The sequence below is a fragment of the Lampris incognitus genome, chromosome 4 (assembly GCF_029633865.1).
Source record: "Lampris incognitus isolate fLamInc1 chromosome 4, fLamInc1.hap2, whole genome shotgun sequence".
In the NCBI taxonomy this organism is placed as follows: domain Eukaryota; kingdom Metazoa; phylum Chordata; class Actinopteri; order Lampriformes; family Lampridae; genus Lampris; species Lampris incognitus.
In genome coordinates this window covers 67,106,626-67,122,098 of record NC_079214.1, presented here as the reverse complement: position 1 = coordinate 67,122,098, position 15,473 = coordinate 67,106,626, and positions in this window count along the sequence as shown.

Sequence of the window (15,473 nt, the reverse complement as noted above, 5' to 3'; positions counted from 1 at the left end):
GTGGTAAAAATGACAGCGAAAGAGAGAGAGAGGATATAGAGTTTTCCATTACGTTAAGTAACAACGCCATCTGCAGTTTTTACATTTAAGACAACATTAAAATCCATAAATCAAGCACTTAACCGTTACGTGTCAACAATATCCAAATGGCCATATGATTTAAGACTGAAGGTACATGACTGAAAACTTAAATTATTGATTGACGTAAGCACAGCTCAAACTGGCTGCAGGCACTCATCTTTTATACCTCAGACATTTCAATGAATTGTAGTAAGACAAGTTCATTTTATTTGTACAGCCCATTATCACAAATTGCAAATGTACCTCAGGGGGCTTTACAGCAACACAACATCACGTCCTTAGACCCTCACATCGGATAAGGAACAACTCCCTAAAAAAACAAAAACCTTTAACAGGGAGAAAAAGTAGGAAGAAACCTCAGGGAGAGCAACAGAGGAGGGATCTCTCCCAAGACGGACAACGTGCAATGGATGTTGTGCTTACACAATTTACACAATACAACATTGAAACAGGATGATAAAGTTATATACTGTAGCGAATTCGGGGGACAACCCAACCACAGGAACTGCCGCGGTCGGGACGCGAACCCGTATCGGCCGCACCGCAGGAGGCATCGCTAACCGCTAGACTAAAGGGTCAGGCCCGCGAGCCAGCGGCCAGCGTGTCTTCTTATCCGTGCACGTTACAATATGAAGACTGTGATGAGGAGAATGCCGAGTGTTGTGTTTATAGACACTACATTCCATCACCAGTAGGTGGCCCTACGTATGCGATTGAGGTTAGGGGGTTGCGGAATCAAGCGGAATAACCGTTCGTTCGTCTCCTGCGATTCACTCGCCAACTTAACAATTTGGAGACGAGGATGGGATGTGTCGGTAGGCGAAAATATCTGAGACTGTGCTGATTTGTATGACAGCAACTACAAGCGTCAACAAAAATCACGACATAATCCTAAGAATAGGCAGGGAAGGTAGTGTAACGTGCATGGATAAGTAGACACGCTGGCCGCTGGCTGGCGGGTCTGACCCTTTAGTCTAGCGGTTAGCGATGCCTCCTGCGGTGCGGGCGATACGGGTTCGCGTCCCGGCCGCGGCAGTTCCTATGGTTGCGTTGTCCCCCCGAATTCGCTACAATATCAGACCAGCCCATTATACAACAGTAAGCTTTCATCATGTCTGTGAAAGTTCTCATTCATCCAGGTCGTCATGGTTATCCAAAGGAGGTGAATTAAGTGCAACTGGACTTGGTTATATATCCGTGAGGACGTTTCGCCTCTCATCCAAGAGGCTCCCTCAGTTCGTGCCTTTCTTGCATTCTTCCTTCTTGCTTGGTCTAGTCAGAAAGGCACGAACTGAGGAAGCCTCTTGGATGAGAGGCGAAACGTCTTCGCGGATATATACCAAGTCCAGATGCACTTGATTCACCTCCTTTGGATACGCTTTCATCAGTTCCTCGTTTACAAAAACACATAATGTAGATAAAGTTGTGATTCTTCTACACCTGGACGTCGAGCTTTAACGCCTGGTGGTCCGGGCACCCTTTGCTCAGCATGACCGGTTGATAACGGCTGGTGGACCACCAGCCCTACTCTGCAGCTGTTCAGTGGGCTATGAGGACAGACGTTGTACCGATGTGTCGTAGGTTAGTTTACATTATTACGACAGTGACCCCCAGAGGGGTCACCATAAACTGATTTACGGCAGCGCCTAGTGGAGATGGATAAAGCGCGTCAAACGGCTCTTCTGCGTTCAATCATTTATGGCTATTTTAGCCAACCAGTACACGGTACCAGCAGTAAACTGCATTCACTGATTGATTATGAAGCTACAAAGGTATGATGCGGTCCTTACCTATGTGCCAGGGCCTTGTTTGGTGATTGCTGATGCGCTTTCTTGTGCCACACCAGTTGTGTCTCAGGTGTGCTGTAGCAGCACTGAGGTGGATGTTGCTCTGCATGTTCACATGGTGAAGGACACACTCCCTACTTCTGATCAACAGCTCAGGAACCAGCAGAGGAGACTTCCAAAGACCCGATTCTCTCCAAAGTAATAGAAAACACAGAGCATGGCTGGCAAAGGGGCTCGTGCAAGCAGTATCACCCACTCAGGTCTGAGCTCTCACTGGTGGATGGTGTGATACTCAAAGGCAATAGGATTGTGATTCCTACCTCAATGCGTAAAGAGATGCTGACCAGGGTGCACGAGGGGCATTTAGGGGCAGAGAAGTGTAAACGCAGGGCACGAGAGGCTATCTATTGGCCAAACATGAATGACGACATAGACGCAGTGGTTGGCAACTGTGTCACATGCCTTCAGTTTCATTACAAGCAAACCAAAGAGCCAATGATTCTGTCTGAGATCCCATCAAAACCATGGGAGAAGGTTGGGGCATGACCTCTTCTCCTGCATTGGAAAGGAATATTTGTTAGCCATTGACTACCTCTCGAATTACCCAGAAATAGTTCTACTGTCAACGACTTCAGCACAAAGTGCCATAGTTCATCTAAAGTTCATTTTTGCTAGACGCGACATTCCTCAAGAGGTGGTTACAGACAACGGCCCACAGTTTTCTTGTCGCGAATTTAAGCAGTTTGCAAAACATTACGGTTTTAGCCACACAACTTCCAGTCCGCTGTACCCACAAGCAGATGGGAAGGCTGAAAAGGGGGTCCAGATCATAAAAAGACTCATGACGAAGTGTGCACAGAGTGATACAGATCCATACCTGGCCCTCTTAGCTTATAGATCATCACCTCTCAAAAGTGGCTATTCTCCGGCTGAGATCCTTATGGGACAGAAGTTGCGCACTAGACTTCCAAAGCTGGACACTAACAACTGTGACGCAGAGGTCCAGGCTCACATACGGAGCCTAAAACACAAACTAAAACTCAGCTACGTGTTGGTCACGTCATTTCCGCCGTGAAGTTCGTTGCTCTGTCCTAGAAACACAATAGCGCCCTCCAGTGCATAGAAATAGTCTAACCCTGATGTGTGATGCTGTCCAACATGTGTGGGTACAGACGCACCATGAGTACCACCGAGGCGCTGCAGTATTTACAGGCGTTGGATAGCGGCCATTTTAAATTGTTTGAAAAATAGTATTAAAGTTGTAAAAATGTTGATTTTGGGGTCAGTTAGTTTCCTAACAGACATACTACTGTAGGGAATTCGGGAGGCAGCCCGGGAATTGTCTCCACAGCTGAGACGCGAACCCGTGCCTCCCACTCCGCAAGCGTCAATGTTAACCAGTCGACTAAAGGGTCTGACGCGTTAGCCAAGGGCCAACGTGTCTACTTACCCATGCACGTTACACTAATATATGTAATGCATTAATATCGCAACTGGGTATTTATCTTGACACAATATAGAGTTTAAAAAACGGCGGTCATGTTGACCGCCTGTGGTCGTTTTACTTAGGAGTGAAAACCCGGTCGTTCTGGCTACGCTACTGGGCTAATTAACATGATGTTGCTAGGCAACTATTTGAAAACAGACCAACTGACAAACTGATTGATGATGACAGTTCAATTTACTATCAGGATATCAGATGATGCAATTTGTTACCAGAAACAGGTTGGCTTTCTGAAATGGTTCAATTGTGATGACAAACAGGAAGAGTGTTTCTCGAGGGCCTTCAGACGTATTGTAACGTGCATGGATAAGAAGACACGCTGGCCACTGGCTGACGGGGCTGATCCTTTAGTCGAGCGGTCAGCGATGTCTCCCGCGGTGCGGGCGATACGGGTTCGCGTCCCGGCCGCGGCAGTTCCTGTGGTTGCCCCCCCCCCCCGAACTCGCTACATTGGTGTCAGAAGTGGGATGGTGAGACCGTAAGGCCATCGGAAGCGCATGCGCCCAGAGGCGTGAAGGAGCTGATATACTTAAGCGCGGGGACGCGCTTCCCGATGGAGGAACGGAAGTGTAACGCGCATGGATAAGTAGACACGTGAGCCGCTGGCTGATAGAGAGGACCCTTTAGTCGAGCGGTCAACGATGTCTCCCGCGGTGCGGGCAATACGGGTTCGCGTCCCGGCCGCGGCAGTTCCTGTGGTCGCCTCCCGAATTCCCTACACTATTTTCACAGCAATATCATTCTTGATCACTTTACAGGGAAACAAAAGTAAAACCTAAAACATGATCACAGCTGCTAATGGCAACAGTGATATGTGGTTGTCGTGGCTGACAGCTCCCTGTTGGCTGCTTGTCAGTGTGTGACGTCACTCTTATGAAAAGCCTTTGACTGAGGATTCCATTCCAGCTGTGATCTGGTTCTACCAGTTGGCTGAACTGGGACGGGCGGGCCACCTTGAAGGTGAATCAGCGGGTTGAACTGTGAGGAGACACGCCGGGACACCATGAAGGCAACTTCCGTCGTGCTGCTGCCGCTGCTGCTGCCGCTGCTGGCGGGCACCGCTCACAGCGCGTCCTACCGAGGAGGCAGCCTCACCGCCGCACCTGTGCACGAGAACACAGACGGGACACTCCAGGTACGCGTCCTCCACCCTTTCAATAATATGAGCTAATATTCTGTAGGAGCTACATTCAGAAACAATCTGAGGAATCTGACAGATTATTCAGCATCCAAGTGACTTCTTTCATTCTATTTTGGCTCCATAGCAAATGATTTCATCTGTTTTATTCTTATGTTTCGGTTGTTTTATTTACCATGCATGTTCAGCACGGTTGCTCGGTGCTGTATCAATACAAGGTCTTCTTAATGGTATTATTCTGAGATAGATAGATAGATAGATAGATAGATAGATAGATAGATAGATAGATAGATAGATAGATAGATAGATAGATAGATAGATAGATAGATAGATAGATAGATAGATAGATAGATAGATAGATAGATAGATAGATAGATAGATAGATAGACAGACAGACAGATACTTTCATCCTTGGAGGAAAATATTTTCCTCCACTTGTGCATTGTTGTTATTGTGATTATTGTTGTTGGTATTATTATTTTGTAGTTTTTGTTTGATGGCTCTGACAGGAGCTGCTTAGTAATGTCATCGCTAACAGCTCCTTCAACACTGCATCGTCCCTAAAACCCTCAGGTGAGTTTCCATTACCGAGAAAATGGCCGGGCTGCCTGTCTGAGGCAGCTGTCCTACAGATGTGACGGCAACAACTGCTCCGGGTCTCCAGACCCAGGGGCTGTGCAGACCGACCAGGATACGTCTGGGCAGGAGCGCTGGTGTCAGACGGAGGGCTTCACCACCAAAACCGTCCCGAGCCAGAAGTCCTTCTCTCTCAGGTAGGACACTGCTCTGTGCTGTAAGTCTCATTTATTCTGGAGGTTTCCGTCTTCTGTCCCAGACACCAAGACCAAAGTCACAACCCAGAGAGCATCCAGATGTGGGCCACTTCAGGCAATGATGCAGCACTGATGGTCTTCTTCTGGCCCTGACAAAATGGATGTGAGCCTGAAGAGGCCCACATGTATAACAGCAAATATGGCCCAAATATGCCAAATCAAATGGGGGCCTTTTTTGGCAAAGATGCGGTGCTCTGGGCAACACGGGATCTGGATGTGACCCTGAAGTGGCCCGTGTGATAAATGGTGAATATGGCCCAAATATCACAAAACAAATATGGGCCACCTTTGGCAAATATGTGGCACATGTGGCATTGCTATGGCTTGGTTCTGGCCCAGATCTGGCAAACAGGAGCGGACCGCCCAAGTGCAAACATTCCATGCGGTATGTGGGCCGGATGAAAGTGTCGGGTGTGGGACGGGCCCGCGCCACAGCAGTTTTTCTATCTGGGAAGGACACAGATGCTCTCACAGACCCGAGAGTTCAAATCCTTTATATTTTCTTACAAGACCTTTTTTACCAAAACCCGCTCATTTCTGCCTTACCACTTTAAAGGAAAACCTCCACCAGCTTCCCAGTGAATGTCATTTAGGACGCAGTGCTGGAGTCTGTCCCTGTGTGTACATGCCGTTTGTGTCACTATTTCACGCCCCTGACTAATGTGGATATTTTTAAATCCCACTGAAATGACTCACTCTCTTGTAATGCACAGAGAGGGCAATAGATCTACTTTCACTTTGTGGGTCTTTTCATTTCAACGTTCGTGCTGTGTTGCCCGTTGACTTTCAAAGTGCTTCATGGTTTTTACATCACACACACACACACACACACACACGCACACACACACTGACTACTGTCCACAGTGATATCATTGGTATCATTAAACATTAACATTTTAAATTACAGGCCATTCATCAGAATTAGTCACATTATGAGTAAAACAGATGTAACTTAACTATGATGAGCAGTAATTAGTGAGTAATATATGAGTAAGACAGGGGCTGGTCTACATCATTAGTTTGCTTCCTTGTCATTTTAATGTGTTGTTAAATATAATCTACATCAAACATTGTGTAGTATAAACTCACAAATCATATTGTACCAAACTCAGGTATTTCGAATTCTTTGTATGGCAGATATAAATAGTAATTATCTGTTACAGCTGAATGTGAGGTGAATATTGACTGCCCTGCTGAGTGACACAGCCATAGTAAAGATGACCCAAAATCCCATGCTCACATGATACTCCATCCTATATTCACATGGTACTCCACATCCCATAAACACATGATACTCCATCCTATATTCACATGGTACTCCACATCCCATAAACACATGATACTCCATCCTATATTCACATGGTACTCCACATCCCATAAACACATGATACGCCATCCTATACTCACATGGTACTCCACATCCCATACTCACATGATACGCCATCCTATACTCACATGGTACTCCACACCCCGTACTCACATGATACGCCATCCCAAACTCACATGATACTCCATCCTATACTCACATGATACGCCACATCCCATACTCACATGATACTCCATCTTATACTCACATGATACTCTATCCCATACTCACATGGTACTCCACATCCCATACTCACATGATACTCCATCCCAAACTCACATGATACTCCATCCTATACTCACATGATACTCCACATCCCATACTCACATGATACTCCATCCCAAACTCACATGATACTCCATCCTATACTCACATGATACTCCACATCCCATACTCACATGATACTCCATCCTATACTCACATGATACTCCACATCCCATACTCACATGATACTCCATCCCATACTCACATTACACTCTATTCCATACTCACAATACTCCACATCCCATACTCACATGATACTCCATCCCATACTCACAATACTCCATCCCATACTCACACGATACTCCACATCCAATATTCACAATACTCCATCCCATACTCACATGGTACTCCACATCCCATACTCACATGATACTCCCTCCCATACTCACACAACACTCTATCCCATACTCACATGATACTCCATCCCATACTCTCATGATACTCCATCCCATATTAACATGATACTCCATCCCATAATCACATGATACTCCATCCCATACTCTCATGATACTCCATCCCATATTAACATGATACTCCATCCCATACTCACACGACACTCTATCCCATACTCACATGATACTCCATCCCATACTCACAACACTCCATCCCATACTCACACGACACTCTATCCCATACTCACACGACACTCTATCCCATACTCACACGATACTCCATCCCATACTAACATGACACTCCATCCCATACTCACATGACACTCCATCCCATACTCACATGATACTCCATCCCATACTAACATGACACTCCATCCCATACTCACATGATACTCCATCCCATACTCACATGACACTCCATTCCATACTCACGATACTCTAACCCATACTCACATGATACTCCACATCTCATAATCACGATACTCCATCCCATACTCACATGATACTCCATCCCATACTCACATGATACTCCATCCCATACTCACATGATACTCCTGAGCTGACCTGTTGTGGCTTTGGCTGGGTGGACATGTTTGTCTCGGTTAACTAAAGTCTGGTGAGACCAAATTTCATTTACCTCTGTACTTTCATCAGCTGAACAACTTAATGATAATTAAAGACTAAGTTCAATTATCACAAAACTGAAAGAAGTAAAGGTAGGCATATACGACACGACGCTTGACAAACAAATAGTTTGGCAAAATAATAGTTTCGGCTTGTGCATCCTCTCTCAGCAGGGTTCAGTCAAAACTTTAAACTCTGAGTTCTAAATTCAGGTGTTACAACTGAGTCAGTTTACACACCGGGAGTATGTCAGCATGCAGACATGAACATCAGGGTTTAAATAAAATCTAACATGTTCAATAAAATATGTATTTGTAGACCAAAAAACAAAAAACAAAAAACAAAACAAGTAAATGTCTATTGGAGGCTTAAGTGCTGTTTTTATCTTAACTGTTAAGATTAACGTTGTTTTAAAGGTCAACTGTAATATTTTAATTCAAGTATATCTGCTGCATCCAATAAAATTGTGGCGGTCGTGTTCTCGTTCCTCAGTACACGTCTGTTGTTGACATGAAACTAGTGATCATATAATGGCAAAAAAAAAAGAAAAAAAGAAGTCTTAATGACTTTTCACGCTGTATTTTCGAACCAAAATAAGTTATTAAAATATTACAGGTTGGAAGGATGAATGGTGCATTCAAAGTCTGGTGCAAATTAGCAATACAGTGGGTTCATGTTCTTTCATAGGATTGGAAACTGTGATGAGGCTAAAAAGATGGGTTGGATTCATGGGTGGCATTCACAAAGATTGATTGGAATTAAAAAAAACCTGAAAAACAGCTAAAACCTACTACATGGTTGAGAAAGGGTCAGAATGCTAAAGGAGTGTTTGTTTTGCATTGCTTGCCTGGTTCTTTGTTGTGCAATTTGAGCTGCAATGGTGTTGAACTGTGATCTACAACGGGGTCTTGATCTGGTCGCCTGAGACAGACTGCTTCCGTCTCCATACACTACCTAGGGGAATTGGCGGTAATTTCCTCATTCCAGTAAGAAATATTTGTTGAGGAAACCACCTGCCTTATCACGTTCGTGAATATTTCAACCCCTTTCCAGGGGCGTAACATTTTGGAGGCACCGCTGGGACTGCTGTTCAGATGTCAGTGTCCACAGCCTGTTCGCTGAATTCTGAACCAGCTAAATCTCCACACTAATCCGGGGAGGCTGCAGTGAGGAAAGTGTTGCTGAGGAAGGAGAGCTGGACGCTGGTGGTTGAATACGCGTCCCCTGAGGCCAGTTAGAGATAATCGGGGACAGTAACAACCTCTCAATTCAGAGTTGACTTCGGCACAGTTAAAGACCCTCCAGCCTTGTCATCAGAGGTGGACACCCCGGCTTCAGAAAGTAAAAGTCCTGCTATGTATTTGTTCTAGCCATTCACTCAACAAGGTGATTTCATGGTGATTACCTGGCTGAAGCATTGTGCTAATAAAAGTCAGCTGGTGTAGACAAAATTACAGACATGATCAGTGACATTGACAAAGAAACAATACAAACTGAACAGGATACAGATATGGCAGGGACACTGAGAGAAGCGGAGGAATTAAGGACTGTAAATCCACGACAAGAATTAGGATTCAAACAAACTACTACAGTTAATGCCGTTGTTAAGGATTCTCTGCACCAGCCCCAAATCACTGCCAGCTCTCAAGTGAGCACCTAGCCCTCAGCCAGTGCTCTACCGCACCCAAGCCCATATTGGTGCAAGGATTTCAAAATCGCTAGTCAAATAGGTGAACCAGGCCAGAAAGATAAGCTGACATTTTCCAACCTTGCTCATCAGATCAAAAATAGATAAAACAGAGGTTATCCTGAGGTAGGAATAGTAGATACTGTAATCAGGGCTATCTCTCCAGGCTCCCAGCTGCGCGGCTACTTGGAAGGAAAACCCCACCTAACTCTTCCCACACTCAGGTGCATCCTGTGCTCCCACTTCCAGGAGAAGAGTGCCACAGAGCTCTATAAGCAACTAGCTTCAGAAGCACAGCATAGCAAAGACACACCTCCAAGCTTCCTAATGCGAGTCTTAGATCTGAGGCAGAAAGTACTATTTGCATCCCCAGAGTCAGAATCCGGGCTTAAGTATGATCCAGTCCTAGTTCAGTGCATGTGTTTGCATACAGTACTTACTGGTCTGCAGAATGACAGTATCAGGATAGACATGCAGCCCCTCCTGTTAGATACTAATACAACGGATGAGTTTTACTAGAGGTTATGCATTGCCTGTGCTAACGAGACAGAAAGAAGAAGAAGAAAAAGAAGTTTAGCACCACACAGCCAGCTAAGTGTAAGTGTAGTCCAGTCAGAAGATCTGCCCCCCTGCAAATAGACCTGTGAAGGAAGCCAAAGCAAAGTTACCCCCTGAGTTGTTAACTGAATTAGCAGAGTTTAAGACAGGTGTAGCTTCTCTTAAAGGTCTCAGTGCAGAAATAGCCCAGATTAAAGAGACGATACAGCAGCCCATGTTTCAGTCGCAGCCATATACCCCACCTTCAGTTAGGAAGCCAGGTAGGGACCCCCAGTCACCTATGCCACAACAGCAGTATTACAGCAACCACAGCCAGCCCTAAGCACCTACTCCACCGCAGCCTCAGCATGCATCCCACCTTTCACCAACCGCTCTGCTCATATACCAAGGAGGTGTCTCACCTGCCAGCAGACCGGAGCAGAGGAACGTTGCATACACTGCTACCGATGTGGGAGTAGAGAGCATTTTGAAGCTGGATGTAAAATCAGAGGAGTCAGACCGTCAAGAGAGGCCCCTTTTAAACGGGAGATAGTTAACCCTGTGGGACGAGTGTTAATCATTGCCACCAAAAAGTTCCAAAAATGTACCAACTGTGGCAGTGAAGGTTCACAGCAGGAGCTGAAACAATGCTCATCCTGTAAAAAGACACTGTATTGTTCCAGAGCATGTCAAAGTCAACATTGGATGGAACATAAGGTAAAATGCGCTTGCCTGACAACTAACAGCGACAGTGAAAATCCTCCCAGCAAAGACGAAAGTGTCCACTATCCACCACCCCTAGCACCAGCTAGCCACACCCGCAAAGTCACCTCCCTAGTTGGCAGGTAGTGTCTCACTGAAAGTTACCGGAGTGGTCACCAACTTCAAGCTTTGTGGACCACAGGCTTTCAGGTGTCAATAGTGGATGAAAGATGTAAAGAGGAATACTTACCAGACCTAAGGCTAAGAGATGTTTCAGAAATCCTGGACTTACCTGATAATCTGACATTGACTGCAGCAAACAGAACTGAAATGCCCAACTTAGGATGGATTGAGACAACTTTCCGGCTGGTCTCTGAAACCGACCCAGCAAAAGAACTGATCATTCCAGTGCTGGTGATGAAAGGCTGTCACCTGTACCATCCCATTATAGGTTTCAGTGTTATCGAACATATCCCGGAAAACACTGAGAAGACCAAACAGTACAGTACTGTGAGGAAAACTTCCCCAAGTCTCAAAAGAAACAAGGTGAGAGTGTTTATGCAGGCTGTTAGTGCAGAGCAGACAGACGAGTATGCAGTGAAAACAATGAGATGGTTGAAGGTTAGGAAAAAGGATGGTACACAGCGGTTGTGTATACACTACAGAGACCTAGACAGGAAGACCCATCCCGACTGTTAACCTATCCCTCGAGTCCAGGACACCATGGACAGTTTTTTTTGGGGGCGGGGGGGTAATTCCTGGTTCTCCCTCCTGGACCAGGGAAAAGCTCACTACCAGGGATTTATCTCTCAGACCACTGACAGCTTTTGTTGCCCCGTGGTGACTTTATGAGTGGACATGCATTCCTTTTGTTCTCATGAACACCCCTGCTGCCTTCCAACATTGTATGGAAGAATGTTTGGAAGGACTCCGGGATAACATCTGCATCCCTTATCTGGACGATATACAGTAATATTTGGTAAAACCTTTGAACATCATGTGGAAGACGTGCAGAAAGTGTTGAAGTGGCTCAGAGGACATGGTGTCAATCTCAAGCCAAGTAACTGTGATCTCTTTAAACCGGAGTTCCATTATTTAGGCATAACAGTGTTGATCCAGCTGATTTTGAAGCTGTCAGGGCGTTCCTTGAAAGACATCAGACCACAAAATGTGGGGCAGCTCAGAAAAATCCTTGGTCTACTCACCTACTACAGGCAATACATCAAGGACTTCTCCAGGAAAGCAGACCCAGGTGAGGTCCCTGACCACACAAGGAAATCAAAAACAAAATTAAAATCAAAACAAAGAAAGTGAGCCATGTTGTGCCCTCTCACAAGCCAAACGTGTGGACTGACCAGCACCAACAGGCACTTGAACAACTGATTGACTGTTTGCTCCACCCCCCCATGTTAAGCTTCCCTGATTTCCCTCAGCCATTTAGTGTGCATACAGATGCATCACACCAAGGCTTAGGAGCAGTTCTGTACCAAAAGCAAGATGGCATGCTTAGGGTCATTGCCTATAGCTCTCGCACCCTACTGGCAGCCGAGAAGATCTATCACTACCATGCAGGCAAGCTAGAATCTCTAGCTTTAAAGAGGGCAATCACTGACGAGTTCCGCACTTAATTGTACTATGCTCCAACCTTCACTGTGTATAGTGATAAGAACCTGCTCACCCTGTCAACTGCAAGACTGAACGCAACCACTTCCAGGTGGGTTGCAGAATTGTCTGAGTTCCACTTTAAAATAAAGAACAGACCAGGGAGAGAGAACAGTGATGCGGATGCTTCGTCAAGGATGCCGCTGGATGCCGACTGACACCATTGCTGCCACAATCCAATCTGTGGAGGTACAAAAAGAGCCCCTTGCAACGCTGTCATTTTCAGCTGCATCTCCGTCAGTTTCATTTGCAGGTCAGTCAGCCACTGCATCAGTCAGCCCCATACCAAAATATTAGTTAAGAGGGGCACAAAAATCTGATCCCATTATTCACCCTGTGCTAGAGAGTAAACTGTCAGGTTCCAGACTGCCAGTTAGAGAGCTAAAAAACATTCAGTCCGAAGGCAAAATGCCTGTTCATAGAATGGGACAAACTGACAATATACAGTGATGGCATTTTATACAGAACAACCACAACCCGCAAAGTTAGTCCTCATAGAGCAGCACAAAAGAAAAGTACTGGAAGAGCTGCACATTAACATGGGGGACCATGATGCTGACCGCACCGCATCTCTAGTACGCAGCCGCTTTTCTGGCCATATATGCAAGCCGACATTGAGCACTATGTGACTAAACCCTGCACCTGTCTGAAGCAGAAAAAGCCATGTCATGAAACGAGAACCCCCCTGACAAATTTCGTGACAGTACAGCCCTTTGAACTGGTGTGTATTGATTTCCTCCCATCTCGACCTATGCAAAGATGGATATGAGTACACCCTTGTCATTCAGGATAATTTCACGCGCTTTGTCCAAGCGTACGCCACCACATCATAGTCAGGAGAAACTGCTTCAAATCTAGTCTTCAATGACTTCGCCATGAAGTTTGGCTTCTCCTCCCACACCCACCACGACCAAGGGGGAGAAATCGAAAATCAGTTGTTTACTCAAGAAAGTCAGTGGCATGGCCGGATCCAGGACAACACCCTGTCACCCAATGGGGGACAGTCAAGTGGAGCGTATGGACAGAACATTGTTGCAGATGCTAAAGACGCTGACTGAGACACAGAAATCCAACTGGAAGGAGTCTCAGAACAAACTGGTGTATGATTATAACTGTACCTGATGTGGAGTGACAGGCTGCTCACCATTCTACCTTTTGTTCGGGAAATCACCAAGTCTTCCAGTTGATATACGCTTCGGTATGTACACAAGTCAGGTTCTAGTGGCCAGCGAGGTTATGTGGAGAAATGAAAACGAGGTATGGAGGAAGCATACGCCATTGCAAATGAGATTGCGCAGAAAGCTGCTGAGGGATGTAAAAAGTATTATGATGCAAAGGTCAGGAGTTCAGTGTTACAGCCTGGTTAGCGTGTCCTGATCAGAAACCTGACACCAAGAGGAGGATCAGGTGAACTCCGTGACTATTGGGAGAACACAGTTCACACAGTAGTGAGACGAATGGGGGCCTGACCTGCCGATTTATGAAGTGAGACCAGAAAGGGGTAAGGGACGTTCCAGAGTCCTTCACAGAACTCTGCTCATGTCCTGTGATCACATCTTTTGAGGCACAGCCAGAAATTGCTAAAAATGAAAAAAGTAAACAGAGAAAGAGGCACCAGTCTGCGTCACAGCCTCAAGAGTCTGGTAAAGACAGGGGATGAATATGACCTCCATTACGAGACAAGGTCCCCACAGTGCCTGCCGTGACTAATAAGAGACATGCTGGACTAGAGAGTGAGCCTGAACATGGGCCCCAACCAGTGGAACAGAGTCGGCGCAGCAGTCCGTCCCCATACCAGCACACCTGTTGGAAACCTGCCTGGTGAGGAGATGACCTTATGTGACCTCTTTTTACCCGGTGTTATAACGCACACAGGAGTCACATTCTTATATTAAACAAAACAGGATCCGGGTTCTCGGCGGTCGATGGCGAGATGGCTGAAATTCCTGTCGACCCCTAAATGTCACTAGACCAGTGTTATTATTAGAATAGCTAACTACTTCATGTGACTGGAAAGTATAACAAGAAAAACCTGAATGGAAATATAACACATTCAGTAGCGCGGTGCCTCCACTGCGGAAATACTATACCCACAATTAAGGTATTATATTATGTATTTCCCCAGAATTCAAGTTTCAAATAGATCATCTAACACTGCTAATTGATACTTATTATCCTCTAGCTGTTGGCTCAATTGCTGATCAAGCCTGTGATGCATCTAAGAAAAGGTGTAATGGACCAGTGGTGTTCTATATTACTAAGCACATTGAACCAGCACTCTTAACTTGTTAAAATGAGCAGCCAATACACCCAAGATATAATTAAATAGAATAGTAGATTATTTATTAATTGATAAAAGTTATAGTTGATAAAATACAATAAAATGAAATAAACAAAATAAATCAAACAATGAGATATATTTGAGAGCGGAGGGTGAAACCAATGTTCACCCCCCAGGTGGCAAAGTGGCTCTCTCTATCTTAAAGCGATACAAAATAAACCAAAAGAAAACAAACAACTCCCTTACTGTGCTTGACTTCAGTCGTCCCCCAAAACTAAACCTTAACCCTTACCTGGCTGCAGCCTACAACCATTAACTAGTGTGATTAAACAAATAAAATATATATGGTTCATAAAAACATTAATCAAGATTTATTTACAGGGTATATGAACAGTTTCAACAATCCCGTCAGCAGAACCGCTGCGTACTGTCGATAGTGTAACGTGCACGGATAAGTAGGCCCGTTGGACCCTGTAGTCAACCGGTTAACGTCGTCGCCCGCGGTGCAGAGAATACGGGTTCGCGTCCCGGCTGTTGCGGTTCCCGGGCTGCCCCCTGACTCGCTGCAATATTATAAACCAAGCGCTTGCCGTTGGTGCACCGAAGCACCTCGGA